General features: G+C 42.9%; 1 protein-coding gene across 1 annotated transcript in view; it reads left to right on the forward strand.

Moving 5' to 3' along the window:
- LAMC1 (laminin subunit gamma 1) overlaps positions 1 to 15434 on the forward strand; it is a 66497-nt gene that overhangs the window by 25951 nt on the left and 25112 nt on the right. The gene's annotated exons all lie outside the window — the stretch shown is intronic.

A 15434-nucleotide genomic window follows, 5' to 3' on the forward strand; every position in this document is an offset into this window, starting at 1 on the left:
GTTCTCCTGTCCCTGATCCTAGCTGGAATTGGCTTCAGCTCCCTGCATGTTTGGTAAGGGCCTGCAAGCTGAAGCTAGAGGAAGAGGGAAGAAGCAAGTGCTTCTCTTGTGCTGAACAGGGATGGGGCATGTCCTTTATGGTGACACCTCTTTCATTTACTCAGATTTGAAGGACAAGGGATTTATCTGTTGCTCATGGCACTTGGCAGTTGCCCTGTGGAATGTGGTCCTGCTGTCAGGATGGGCTCTGGACCCTTGGCTGGGAAGTTCTGGATCTTGTGCTCGGTGGGGTGGGGTGAGCTGTGGCTTTGGAGCTGACACGTGGGAGCGGCGATGCTGGATTTACTCTACGTGCTGTTCTGCAGCTTGTGGCCCAGTGGGGCTGCTGTGAGGAGACACTTCCCACTGCAGCTGCAAGTTTAAGGGGTAAACAGGAGGAAAACCAAGAATGTTAGTACAGTTTGTGCTGGATTGGGCTGTCCAGACTGTGAGTGATCAAAAGGGAGCAGATGTGGTGTGTCTGAGCGGATTTGGAAGCCCTGGTCCTGGAGCACAGCCCTTCGTGGGCTTGCAGACTCAGCTGGATGCTGGACATTAGGCTTCTGCCTCTGAACCACACTGCAAACCTGAATTTTATTCATTTTTTCCTAATTTTTAATACTTTCTCTTTGGGAGAATGGTGACTGTCTTGAGGAGTGGTAGTGATTTGTCTGAGCAGACCGAAGATTAAAGGAGCTCTTTGCATGCAAGTTCTTTATAAAGCTTTTGCTGGTTTATAATTTCCTTTTACATAGGTTTGAAGGTACTTTTTTTCCCCCTTCTGAATGATGTTTTATTTGAGTACACTTCTAAGATCTGTGGCTAGTGGCGGATATTAGGCTTGAGGGATTATCCAAAGAGCTGTTGGAGCGCTTCATTGTTAGACTCACAAGTGGGAACTGGGTGAATTAGTTGTTATAAAAGGATTTAATAGCAGTGTGAGAAAAGGGGGAGCTGTGAGTTTCCTCTCTGTGCTGGCACTCAGCATCCACCCAGTCCTGGAGAACAAGCTCAGAGATCTCATAACCAGGACTTACTGGTAATTTTTTTTTAGTTTAATGCTAATTTAAACACTATATGGAATCTATCCTGTGCAAACAGAATTGGCACAGCTTCATATTTGTTTGCTATAGAGATAGAAATATTTAGGAAAACTTTGCTTAGCAAATCCACCTTTTTCAGTTGTAAAAGTGTCTGTGTCAGAGGGACCTTGGAAACTCAGTGTGTTTTGGAGAGGAGTTGAATCTTGAGAAGAGCTGATTACAAAAACCCAACAATTACAATTATTTTCTGAATTGCACTGTAATACATGACTGCAGCTAGACAGCACAATGATTTTCCTCTGCATCTTCATGCTCACAGATTTATCTGCTGAAGTTCATCTTATTTCCAGAGCTTATTGGTGTGTCCATGAAAAGGCTGGGAACAGCCTGACTGTGTTTTCTCAGGAGCTGTGGGAGACTGAGCTGGGGGAGCATAGATTACTTTTCAACCAGCAAGTCTGGAGGAGGATATGCACATGTTGGGCAATGTGGTTTAAATTTGCAAGCTGTTACTATCTAGTCACTTGGTTAATGAAGCAGTGAATAATTTGTGTACTTAATGTTCCTGGGAGATTGAAATGTACTTAAGAAGCCAATCTGTCCAGCTGCCTTGTCTTTCTGCAACAGAACTTAGCATGAAAAGTAAACAGACCTGGTTAGGTGACCAGCTCAGTAATACCTGAGGAAATGAAGCAGTGTGTAATCAGCATAGTAACATATTTCTTTATCAGTGACCTTGACATGGATGAAAAATACTTTGTGTACAAATTTTTAGCTGCACTCCCTCAGACTTCCATATTTCTTGGTTTTTTTTATGATTTTTCCCCCCACTCATATTTACTTACCTTAGGTACTTAGGGGGTCTAGATAATTTCTACTCTTGGAGCTGAAGTGAGAGGTAGGAGGTTAAGCATGAATGCATCCTAAAACTCCCTGAAGGTCTCTTCCAATGTTTTCCAGAGTAAGCTCTGCTTACCACGGATGAAAAATACTTTGTGTACATATTTTTAGCTGCACTCTCTCAGACTTCCATATTTCTTGGGTTTTTTTATGATTTTTCCCCCCACTCATATTTACTTACCTTAGTACTTAGGGGGTCTAAATAATTTCCACTCTTGGAGCTAAAGTGAGAGGTAGGAGGTTAAGCATGAATGCATCCTAAAACTCCCTGAAAGTTTCTTCCCATGTTTTCCAGAGTAAGCTCTGCTTAGTCCAGCAGTATTTTGCTCTGTGAAGTATATGGACAGCTGTTCCCTTATCCTCAGCAAAATCAGCGGTCTCTTCCAATGTTTTCCAGAGTAAGCTCTGCTTAATCTAGCAGTATTTTACCAGAGTGATACTGCTCTGTGAAGTATATGGACAGCTGTTCCCTTATCCTCAGCAAAATCAGCTATTCCAGGAAAATGCCCCCTGTTAAATTGTCAGCACTTTCAACTTCTTGTCCTTCATCTCCACCATCATCACTGTCCTTCAGAAATCAGCAGTGCAGATCTGGATCTCTTTATACACTTGTTGAAAGAAATGTTAATTGCTTGGGTTTAGTGGACTGAAAATTAACTTTTTACTGCTATCCTTAGATTGCCAAAAGTAATTGCAATAAAAGTTCAAACAATTTCTTGTAAAACAATGTGATCTGGAAGTGATTAAATCATTGCTGGTATTGACATAAGGCTTTCTTCTTCTTTCTTTCTTGTTATTTGTGTGAAATCTAGTGTATCTAATCACGGGCCCAGAGCTTCTTTCTTCTTTTAATAGCAGTGTTTTTCTTTGCATTGGCTTGTATAGGGAGATCTGAAGTTAAACTAGACTGTACTTGAGTCTTTTTGTGTGTGTGTGTTAAGAAAATTCAGCAGGTATTGGGTGGTACTATGTGCTGGTACTGGAAATGTTGAATGACCTTCAAAATTACTTTTTTTTCCTGACTTGTAAAAGAAAATAGAATATTTACTTCGTAAAAAGGCTTTTTGAGGTAAAATACTACTTTTTTTTTTGTAGTAATACAAATAATCTACAGCAAATATAGGGTCATCACACCTTGGTGGAGGGAAATCTGAGCATACAACTTGTCCACTCATTTGAAGTACTTGAAGCCTTCTTTTTTGGAAACTGGTAACAAATCCATTCAGTAAAACTGCTCTCCAAGTCTTTGAAGGAATGAGACATCCAAGAAGGTTATCACAGTCCATTTACTCATCCAGAGGGAGGCTGCTCTATCTGATATTGCTGCATAACTTGGTATGTTAAAGCTTTTTTTCCTGACAGTGCCCCTGAGAGGTTTGTGGAGTTATTTGCAGTGACTCAGGCAGGCATGGCTGTTAGCTGACTCTGTGCAAACAGCTGTGTTCCTCTTGCTGGAATGCACTGCCCTATGGAAGTAACACTCACCTAAGAATTTGGTCTCTGCCCTGTCATGTCTTGCATAGTTTCTGAACCCTTTGCTCTTCTGCTTGAATGGATAGAAGGAAGAAGCTCTCCACAATAATGACAGTTATTTTTAGATTTAGGGAAAAATTCAGCCAAAGAGGGAGCTGGGATTAAACATCATCTCTCACAGCTTTTGGCTTCTGCAGTCAGATGTGACTCTGAAGATATTCTTGTGAAGTTGAGAAGATGCAAGACTTGCCTCCTAAAACTCAACCAAGAAGCTGACACATAGGAAGCCCTGTGTTATTAATTCCTCTGCTCCCAGGGTTCCTTCTCATCTTACTCCTCCTGTTTTACCAAAACTGGGAGCTCAATGTTATTATTATATTGGGTGGTTGGCTGCAAATGTCTCGCTTTACACACTTGGATGATGGCAGTCATTAGTATTTCTTCTGCTTGTCTTGTGTCCATCTGCTGCCTTGCATTTCAGGAGTCCTTCATAGGATTTTAATCTCTAGCAAGTCTTCTTTTCAAACTGAAGTAGAGCATGGTTTTTCACTTTTAATTTAGCATGGAGTTCTATAAAGAAAAGTTTGAGGGTAGAAGGGTCAGTGTTGGATGTGTTTGTGGTGAACCAAGATCCTTTCACCACTGGTCCACTGCATTCACAGCATTGCCTTTACATGGACAGACTCTGGGTGTGACTCATTTTTTCCTTTCACAGGCTCTTGCAACTGATGAATCTCCTGTTTTGGCTCTAAATTTTATGTCATTGAAGTAGAGACCCAACATGAAATGCATTGTGCCAAAAGAAGACAGCTCTCTACTATGGCTGATGTATGCTGCTCTTAAGGGTTTAAAATTAGCTTTTAAGGTTTTTTTGCCTGTGAGTGCAAATTTTGCCCTTTTAGTTGCTTTAAGGACAAGGACCGATGTTCAGTTGAAATTAGAAGTTTACTGGGAAGTGGTAAACTTTAAAAAATAATTAGCTAATCAGACCATCAAGGAAGCGCCCCTTTAGAATTTACACCATTTGATATCTTTTGGATTTTCCTCCATTTCTATTGCACTGTTCTACACATCTTTTTTTGAAGTGATACTGTGAAGAGTAACATTTGGGGTTGTGTGGTAGTAGCTTTCTGTGACTCCTGAGTGAGGCAGCTATAGAGGAACAGAGACATGGAATACTGAGGAGCCTTGGAAGTCTGAGCTTTTGGAGAAGCCAAACCCTCATTGCTCAGCAGTAGATTGAAGAGCGTGATGATCTTCATCTTTCTTGGGGTGTCTGCAGATTGAAGGACCACAGGTAGGTTGGTTTGGGTTTGACTTACCAGTAAGTTTAAGAATTTAGTGCTAACAAAGCCTTGAGAGCAGTGTATTGTTTGAGACTTCACAAAGACAGAGGCTTTACAGATGTGACTAAGTGTCTGTTTCTTTCCCTAAAAACACTATCAAAAGTGTCAGCATGCAAACTCAGGACCCTGAAAGGAGAGGGAAGAAGAATTTGCTTTACCCCTATTTTGTGGCTTCTACTGATGGGCAACAAATTTCTTAAAATTTTAATGCATGGTATTTTACATTACTGAGTTATGAGAGTTGTCATCTAACTTCAAATAAAGCTTTTCTGTCACCTAGGGATTCAGTATTTTTTAAATGAATGTTCTTAGCAGTAGTAATAAGAAAATGAATTCTAAAGTTTTTCTCCTGAGAAAAATATCTTCCCTCTGGTGAAGTTCCTTTGGCTTCACAGCTGTGTGGTGTGCCTGAAGAAAATCTCATCACTTGGCATTCGGTGCAAATGGTTAAATTCACTTTTTGTGCAGTGACCCTGTTTTGGGCAGTGCAGTGCTAAGGAAATCCCTGCCTGATGTTCTGCTTGAAGAACATGTGCAGGACTGGGGAGGGTGTGGTGTGGTGTGGTGTGGTCCAGCAAGGCTTGGCACGTGCTCAGGGATGTGGAGTTTGTCCTCCCGTGTGCACGATGGTCCTTGGTGTTTGTTGGGAGGCTCTGAACCATCTGGGCATGAAATGCATTGCTCTGCATAGCTCCCACCAGGCTGCTCAGCCTGTTCCTGGCAGCACAGCTGCCTCACTGCTCTGCTGCTAACAAGGTGAATTAATTGCACATCTGGAATTCCCAGGGTCGCATTGCATTCCTGCCACTGGGAACCAGGTGCTAACGTTTAGCTTCCTACCACTGTATGGCCCAAGTTTCAACATCACCACATAAGCTCAGAAAATTAGAAGTTCCTGCAGAAGGTCTTCAAATGCATTAATGTTTAATTTTCTTGTATCTGCTGGGGCTGATGTAGGAAAGCACTTTTCCCAGGAAACTCACTTGATGTTACACTGTCTCAGCAGTATCCCAGGCGGTGTTTGGTCCCACTTCAGCAACTCTGTTGGTATCTTCTCAATCCTTCCTTTACAAAGCAGCAAAGTAATATCTCAGTCTGGAAATCTCCCTCATACAAAACAGTGAGGAAAGGCTGTTCATGTACCCCTTATTTTTCACAGTTTTCTCTGTTCCTGGATGGGCAGCCTTTAGCCTGTAGAAGGAATTTTGATCTATAGGTAGCTTTCCAAATCAAGGTCTGGTGTGGATACATTGAGATGTTTTGGAGCCTGATGTGAAGCAGATCTTGATCTCTTCTAATCTGTCAATTAAATCAAGAGCTGCAGATCTTGCAGCTGGATGTATCAAGATGTCTGGACTTAGCATTACCTTTGAAGGGTCAGCAGGGAAGCATCCAATTTTATTCTCTCTGTTCGTGGTATTCCAAAATAATCTTACAGAATTGCTTCTGTCCCCTCATGCTAAGCCATGCTGCCTTCTGGAGTACTTGTGTTTTTTGGCTAAACTCTTTTCTCAGAAATAGCCACTGCATTAAGTAGTACTTTGTCCTTCATGTGTCTCCAGATGGGATGTGTGGGTGAACATGAACTCACACACTTGTGTGTTGTGACTTCCACAAGCACTGACAGTGTGTACAAATTATTCTCCAGAGGCAAAGTTGAAGGCATGTTCTGGCTGTTACGTGGGAATCAGGAACTGGAGTGCAGTTCCTTCTCTGCTTTAGTAAAAATTTGGAAGAGCTTTGCTTATAAATTCCCAAAACATATTTGAAACATAACTCAGTGGCAAGCTTTGTTTTGGAAATGACCTCGCTCCAGCAGTGGTTTTGTCAAGTCTGTTTATCTCAATTTCTTACCCAGCTTAATAGGCTGAGAAAGTAAAACCATTGTGTGTGGGTGGTTGAAAATGGGCTCTATGGATATTGCTGCAATTTGTGTTTCATAAATAATGGTAGCTTGTGCATAAGCCTGTAATTGACTGAAAATGCATTAAAAGTTAACATGAAGGCAGGTCAACTGCTGCTTGAAATCCATTGCTGGAGTCTCTTGGGAGGAGGGGAAGATGGAGAGGCAGGAGATATACAAACTGTGCAGCATTAAACAGCACGTTCAAATGTGCTCAAAGTCAGTTTTCTTAAATGTGTACTGAAGAGGGCAAAACTTAAATACTTGAGAAAAGAAAACTGTTGATTCTGTATCAGGCCAGGTGATGGATGCTCACAGCCCCAGTATTATCCCCAAATAACAGTGCTGTTAATTATGGCCTGTGTCTGAAAAAAATCTGGGGCTGGTGAGTGGGAGTTGGAAAGTCTGAAGGGAGAGTAAAACATCAAAATTCCAAATATTCAACGTTCTGTGTGAAGAACATTTCTGGCCTCTCCGTGGCTGTACAGCCAGCAGTGCGTGAGTCAGTCTGGAGGGTCATGTTACTCCCAGAGCTGCTGAACTTGCTGCTGCTTAGAGCACTCATTGTGTATAGACATATCATTTAATTTGTTCTTAATTAAGCTCAACAATACGAGCTGTGTGTTTTTGATATCTAATTCAGATAGGAGCAAAGCCAGGTGTTGGAGCTGTTGCAGGCTCTGAGCACATGTGGGTCAGGGGTGAGTGGGTAAAGTGCTGCCTTTTGACAGGGGAAAAGGCTTAAAAATGTTATTTAATAGAAATTAGTGGCTGATTATCATAAGTGATGGAGCCACTGAACTGGGTGGAGCAGCAGTGCTCCAGTGGGAGCTGGTGTGCCCACCTTCAGCAGGGCTGGGCCTGGAGCTGGGGGCATCTCACCTGCACATATGGGCACCATACAGAATAATTTTCATTCTGCCTTTGGTCAGGACATCTTTGGTTCTGATCACCTGGGTTTGTTGAACTTCTGAGACTGAAGCATCACATGCTTTGACTTTAGGTGTGCTGGTTGAAAGAGCAGGGAGAGGAGATTGAGCTGCAGAAGGGTGAGGCTCCTGGGAGGGCATGCAGAAGGAAAACAGGCCTCAGGAAAACCTGCTGACATTCCTGCGCTAACAACATTCACAAAATGCTTTTGATTTCTTTTTTTTCCCCCTCAGAGGTCAGTAAAATCTAGTTATTCTTTAAAGACATGGTTTCACAATTCTCACCAGATTATCTGATACTACATTTCTTGCAAGGTACTGCACTACAGTCTAATAGACTTTTTTCTTTTTACAGGAAATCGTGTTTTTGCCAATTGGCTAAATACCATTTTTAAAGAAGTTGTGACCTCACTTTTCTTTAGCTATTTAAACTTTTGGAATTTGAAAGTAGTTTTTAGTCTCTTTCTTCTCAGCTATTCTTCCACCCCCACATCTCCACCTGTGAAAAGGTACAGTTGGAGCTGAACATCAGGAATATTCCTCCAACACCTCCAACTGTCAAATTAAAATTTCTGAGGGGAAATTATTGAAATGATTTGATCTTTAAGTTGAAAACTACGAGAATGACTTGAAAGTGGGTAAGATTTGTTGCTTTCTTGTGATTCCTGTGGAGATGTGGTCTTACACAAGAAACATTCATGAGAGATTCTTTTCCATGTTGCTGAGGATCAAGGATGGAAAGTGGCCAGTTCAGTGGAAAGCTTTTGCTGCATCTTCTGTGGCCTGCTGCTGCCACCAGCTCTGATCTTTGTGGGGCTGTGGTGCTGGTAGTTGCTTGCTTCAGTTTTTACTGGTTGGTAGTTGTATCTCCAACATGAGAAAAACTCTTCAGAAAATGTAATCTTGCTTGGTCACCAAGGTCCCACAGTTTTTTGGAATGGATGGGAATTGTCAGTTTTCAAGGGTTGTTGTTACTGCAGGCACTGTTGGTGTTGTCATTGGCCTGTCAGTACTGAAGTGAAGGTAATAACTGCATTCTTCTGCCAAGAATAAAAGCAAAAGACAAGTTTTGTCTTTTCTGCATATATAATTTTTTCTGGGTTTTTTTTCTTCTTTTCTTTCTCCTGTTTTGTGAGAGTAAACTCCCACTTCCCTGTGTTCCTTCAGTTGTGGGAGTGACCTGTTTTCACCCATACCTATTGAGTATGGATTGTGGAGGAGCTTCTGGACCTTTGCTACAAGCAAATGAACTTTCCAAGGATCCCAACACACAGTAACACCAATCCAGCTTGTTTTGGTTCTGATACTGATGGCAGGAGGTAGCTTTGCAGTCCTGATATGTGAATGAGATGGAGCCCTCCCCAAAATGGCCCATGGCATCCTTGATCATCTGTGATCTGCTGCGTTTGCCAAGCATAAAGGGCCTTTTTAAAATGAGCTTTTATCATTTGTGCTGAAAAAGGACTTTGAGGCTTCCTGTGCAGCTAGGATTTTTGTGCTGGACATGGGATCTTCCCAGTCCCCAGTGAATAAACACAGCTGGCTGTTTTGGGAAATGGACTTAACATCTTTGCATCAAAGCTGTACAAATAAGGCATCAAGCTGTACTGAATTAATGGATAAGGTTTTCTGACTTTTACACTGACTTAAAAGTGATCAAATAAAAACATGCATTTTTCACAAGGCTGCCTTCAGCCCAGAGCAGGGGGAAATAAGCCTCCCCCCTTTGGATACATGACTGAAACAAGCAGCCTCGATGACCTATCAATGTTGGATTATCATGCAATAATTTACTGGGCAGCCTTTTGCTGTCCAGAGCCGCCCACGCTCAGGAGTCAATGGTGCCTTTGTTTGGGAGCGCTGGAAGAATGCATGATCTAATGGGGTGGTGGGAGTTTGCCTTCATTCCAGCATGCTCCAGGCTGTGCTCATTCCCCCAGTGTCCCAAACACATTTCCTTCCTCTGTCCCCATCTTAGAACAGGCTCCCAGAAAAAACAACCCATGTTTGTGTCTCTGTCAGGCTTTTTTAAAACCTTGTCTGTGTTGGAGCTCCACATGCCAGAATCTTTGGTTTGGTAGGGCATGGTTTAAGAAAAGACTGTTAAAATCCTTCAGGCCTTTCTTGTTCGTGATATATGCTCATAAATCTTGAGGCTCTTCAGGTGAGGACAAGAAAATAAACCTAAGATTTATTATTACTAGTTTGTGTTCCTGTAAAGGCCACAGCTCGGAATGTGAGAACTGCTGTCTGTGCTTCTGCATGGAGTTATTTCCCTAGTGGAATTCCTCAGAAAGTGGAAATCTTTTACATTCCTTTTTCAAATGCTGGATATTCCATTTGCTTGGGCAATACCAATGCTCTTATATTCCTTCTCCTCTACAAATTTTCTCAGAAAGCTAGGCTGTAGTTGTAAAAGGACATTTGCTCTAGAACTTCAAAATTTTCTTGATTTTGGTCATAAATGTGTTTTTTTCATGTACATGTGATGCAAGCAATATAACAACACTTACGTGTCTTGCAGGTGTTGGGCTGTTGTTGTTTAATGAAAGTACTTTATTCCAAAGGACCAAGTGTCTGCAGGTGTTTCTCACTCTTCTCCCCTCCTTATAAACTCTGTCCTGTTCTTGTTACCCATCTGGATGTTGAAAAATCCTATCCCATTGCCATTAGATGGGACAACTCATTCTCCTTAAGTACTGCCCTGTCATTTCTGCCCCTGTGATCCAGGAGGGAAGGCTCTGGCAGGGTTTCTAGCATGAGAGGCTGAACAAAATACTGAGATAGCTGAGAACTTGGAGTGGCCAGTTGGCTCAAGATGCAGTGATTGCTTTTGAAGAAGACCTTGTGAACTTGCTGGCCTCTGTCTGCTGACATCCAGGTTTCTGTCCCCTGCAGGGAACACACTGCTTGTGTTGGGTTCTGGGATCTGTGTGTTTGGAAGAATTGGAGCCAGTCTGTTTTGCTCATGGATGGTTCAGCATTGTGCTGGGTGCTGGGGGAGCTGATGGTTCAAGAAGGGCAGAGTTGAGGCAGGAATAAGGGTGAATGGCATGGAGCACATTTTGATCTAGTAACTGGGAAAGCTGGCATATGTTCCTGGGAATGATGGGGAAACAGGTCAGAAGAAAAAAGCAAAATGAAATGCCAGTTATATTTGATTGCTGTCTGCCCTTCACTGCAAAATGGAAATGAAATCCAGTCAAAAAGTACTAAGTAGGCTCTATTTGTTACTGAGTTTGTTTTCAATTATTTTAACCTTTACTAAGACATAGGTTGTCAGCAAGTACCTGTGTGAGAAAAGCTGCCTTGGAAGAGGAGCCAACCAAAAGAGAAACAGTAAAGTTTAACCATTTCATTACTGCTCAGTGGATTTTTTAAAAAACAAATCTGCAAAATGTAGTCTGCCCAATGCAGTCTTCTCAGGTAGATTATTTTTTCCCCTCAGCAAAGCTCAGTGGCTGTATGCAGGAGAGGTAGCATTGATTCTTTCCATGTGCCAGTCTCATGTGCGGGGGATTCAAGTGGACTGATAATGAAGGAGGCTGAGTGTCCTCTGGGCTTATCTCACCCAGGCATCTGCTCACAATTCAACACTTGTAGTCATTGTGCCAGCTGGCGGGACAGTTTTCCTGGTGTAAATTATCCATCCGTTCTGAGGGGCCTGAATACAAGGAGGTCTTTTGTGTGTAGAACGAATTCCTAACTTCAGGGAAAAGGGAGGAGTTTCTGAAGATCTAAATGGCATTGGCTTGTATGGGTTTTAGCATGGCACATTTCCTGGTGGACCTTGGGATACTGAATTTGGCGATGACCCAGCTGAGGGAGGGCTGTAATTGCTGATGACAGCTGGCCAAGCCCAGCAGTGTGAGCAGGCTGTTTGGGGCAGTATCCTCTTCATGAAACAATGCTGAACATTTTCTGCTGCCTCTCCGGGCACAGGACTTGCTCATTACTTTGAATATGTAATTGCAATATTGTCTTGAAAGCTTGTATGTGTGCTGGCTTACAGTAGAGAAAGGGATTAAAGATTTCTTTCGTCATCCTGAATTGTCAGAGGGAGCTGGTTATCATGTCACCTTGTCACTTGCTGGTGAGCAGCTCCATGCCTCAGAAAAGATGCATTTTTAAAATGTGTGGCTCATGATTTTGAGCTCTGAATGCTTTAAACACACATCAGATTGCACTTGTGAAGCACTAAGCTCATGGTCACTGATTCCAGCATCTGGAGTTCTTCCTGCAAAACAGATCTGTCACTTCTCAATACACCCAGGGAAATACTACCAGACAGTGGACACTATTAGACAGTTCTAAGCCAAACTGAGCTCCAAGTCAGTACTGGCTTCTAGGAAGAGGAGAACAATGTCTTTTTGTCTTCTGAATGTAATGTTTAAAAGTGGCTTTCACCTGGTTGTTGCTGTCACCATTTCTTAGCGTAATAGCTGTATATGTTTATTCAGCCTGGCAAGACATGAAAGCAACCTGGGCTGCTTATCTTTGCTAGAAAAAGTCTCTGCAGCCTCAAAGAACTGCCAGGCTGTTAAGCACAGTATTTATGTTCAGTGTGAACAGTGGGGAAACACATTTCCACACTGTGTCAGCTGGTCTTGGGTAAACTCCATTGTTCCAGCAGTATTTACCCAGCAAGGCACTGCACAGCCACTCTCTGTGCATTAACTGCATTCCTCTTTAATGCCATTAACTGCACTGCTCAAGGAGTTACACTGCCAGCTGCCATAAATGCCTTTTTCACGTGGGTTGCTCAGTTGGGAGGGATTTGAATGCATTTTCTTGGCCTGCCATGTAAAACTGGAGATGAGAAGGGGAGGGTCCTTGCCATTCAGCAGAAGGGGTTCCCAGGGATAATGTTTTCATGCTGCCCAGGGTGCAGTTGGCATGTGCTGTGCCTTTAGCTGAACTGGGGCTTTCACAAGGAGCAGTAGAAGACCTTGTCAGGAAACAGGGATCATAATTCAGTTATAGTGGAGATTGAAAAAAGTAGTTATTTTCTGGGGCAAGCAGCCTGTGACCCGGCCTTTCATCTAGAGCAGCAAGTTGTGTGTGTGAGTGAAAGCACATGCTCAGCCCCCTCATCATTCCCAGGATTCTTTTGAAGCATTTCCTCCCCATCTTGATGAAGCCTGAACACCAGGGGTTTTGCCTCACACCAGAGGAATGCAGTACTAGTAGAAAACTAACCACCCCAATTCAAAAGAGCAGGGTATTCCTGACAATTCAGCTGACACTGTTCAATGAAGTGACTTTCATTGTTGTCTCTGGCTTATTTTTTATCCCCTCTTGACATAGGGAATGGCTGCTCTTGCCTTGATGTTGATGTTTTGCTCTTGATGCCTTGCTCTTGATGTTTTCCTATTTTCACTTGTCATTAAAGTTGCCCAAAGAAATCCCACCAGGGCTGACTTTCAGTGTTAGATTTTGCTTTATCTTACCATGTGTGCTCTCTCATTAAGCTGATGACACTTTTACTAGTGATAAAACTATGATAGTAGCTGTGCTTTTTAGTTGCTCTCCATCCAAGATGTTGGTGAAGTTCTGGAATAGGCTGCCAAGTTGCAGGTCAACACAGTGGGGTATTCCTGCAGAAGAAGGAGGAAGTGTTTGCTTCCTGGGCCCCTTGCCTTTTACCTGGAAAGCTGTGAAATGTATCCTGAGTTTGTTTACCATGGACCTGAAAAAGATGTTTGTGTGTCTCCAGCCTGTTGTCTTGTGTCTGTCATGAGCATGTGCACTTTGTTCCTACCTCAATATTTTGCCTTCAGTGAGGCAAAGTGAAGAGCCCATATAGTAAGAGAAACAGGAAAGTTGGGATGGTCTGAGTTGTACACAGGATGTCTGCTTCTTACCTTTATTGCAGTTCATGAGAAAAACACTCCAAATGCACAGGAACAAGATTCATCTCTTGTATTGGGCAGGAAGAGGAGAGAATGCCTAAACTAAGTTAGTTCTGAGTGTCGATCCTTTGGAAGAAAGCAGTTTGGCATTAATGGTGGTGTTTGCTCCTCACTTGTCTTCTGTGTGTAAGAAAATCTCATTAAATAATCAACCCAAACCAACAGTGAGCTGCTACTGAGCAAGAGCCGTGACTGTGAATGTCTGGCTTCCAGTCTTGTGCTTAGGTCATCCATGATCCGTGCACACGTGATATAAATAGGAAAGGGTATTTTATAGGAAGTATCAGGGGGCTTGTATCTGTATAATGTCCCAGCTGTCCTGCATGTCACACACAGACAATACTATTTGGTGGGTAGTTTAAACACCAGATTGGTCTTTTTCTATTTTTGGGTGTCATGGTTTGATACTGGCCAAATGCCAGATATCCACATAGTTATAGCTGAGCAGAGGAGAGGGAGAAAAAATTAACAAAGGGCTCATGAGTTGAGATAAGGACTGGGAGAAAACACTTTAAGGGTAATAGTTACAAAAAAGTTATAAAGTAAATTTATTATTAACAGAGTGAGAGGAGGATGATGAGAGATAAAAGAAGCCTTTTAAAGTACCTGTTTTCCCCCAGACCCTCCTCCTTTCCCACCGACAGTGCAGGAAGACAGGGCATGGGTGTTTTAGTCAGTTTGTCATTCAAGATCTTTTTGTTTTCACTCAGGGAGAGGAGTCTTTTCTCTGCTATGCCATGGGGTCCCTCCCATGGGCAAATAGTTGCCCCAAAACTGTTGTGGCGTGGGTCATTTGTCCATGAGGTGCAGTCTTTTAAGGGCAAGCTGCTCTAGTTTGGAATCAAGGGCTTTTTCTCTCTGTCTCTGGAAGCAAAGGCCCTCTCTTTCTCTAGTCGGTCTCCCACTAGATCACAACTTTCCCTGCCATCACTTTTCCCATGGGCTGTGTGTGGATCTCTGCATCCCCTGTGGACTTCAGGCATTCCAAGGGGACAGTTTGTTTCAGTAACATTCTCACCACGCCTGCAGAGGAATCTCAGCTCTGACACTTGAAGCACCTTCTCCCCCTGTTTCTTTTCCACTGATCTTTGTGTCACCGTGTTGTTTTCCCTCACATGTCCTCATGTCCTCCTCTTCTCTGAGTAGAAGAAAAAACCCAGGCTGTGCCAAACTAACACATTGGGGGATATAATTTTTCAGGTGCTGTATAACTTGATTTTTACTTTATTTTTCTCAGGTGTGTTGGTTTCTGGACCCTTTGCTGTGCTTCTCCTGCTCCTCTGGCTCCTCCGTTGTGCCATACAGGCTTTGGGTGTGACATGCCTAATGCAGGCTGGCCCCTGGCCTAATCACGGGGGCCTGCAGGGCAGCTCCGTGGTTCGTGACCTAATTCATGGCTGTCGGGTTGTGCGTGTGCTCTTTGAGGACACTCTGTTCTTGCTCCGTGGTGCCTCTGCTCTGCTCTCACGTGTGAAGGAGGTGAACACTTCAGCAAGTGCCAAGCCTTATGTTAAAATTTAACATGGTACAGTTCATTCATTTTACGAGTTGGGGTTAAATCTGTGTGACTTTTGCAGGTTGAAAAAACCTGTTTCTTAATCAGCTGAAATGCTTCTAGTAGGTTTTTTTTTTGATCAGCAAAAGAACCAGTGATGGCTGTAAGTTCTGCTTAGAGCACTGTTTTTCTTAGAAGTGGTGGGAGCATAAAAGAGCATGGCAGGGACTAAACACCCGAGGTTTTATTCCAAACAAACTCAACGTTGTTTTAGCAAGCTCCCTACATGCTCCAGGATGTCCTAATTGTACACAGTCTGCTTGCTGCAGTGGAGCAAGAACAGCTGGTACACAGCTGTAGGCCTCCTCCTGGGAACCCTTGGCCAGTGTGGATA

This window comes from Passer montanus, unplaced genomic scaffold (assembly GCF_014805655.1).
Source record: "Passer montanus isolate IOZ18808 unplaced genomic scaffold, ASM1480565v1 scaffold58, whole genome shotgun sequence".
NCBI classification, from domain to species: Eukaryota; Metazoa; Chordata; class Aves; order Passeriformes; family Passeridae; genus Passer; species Passer montanus.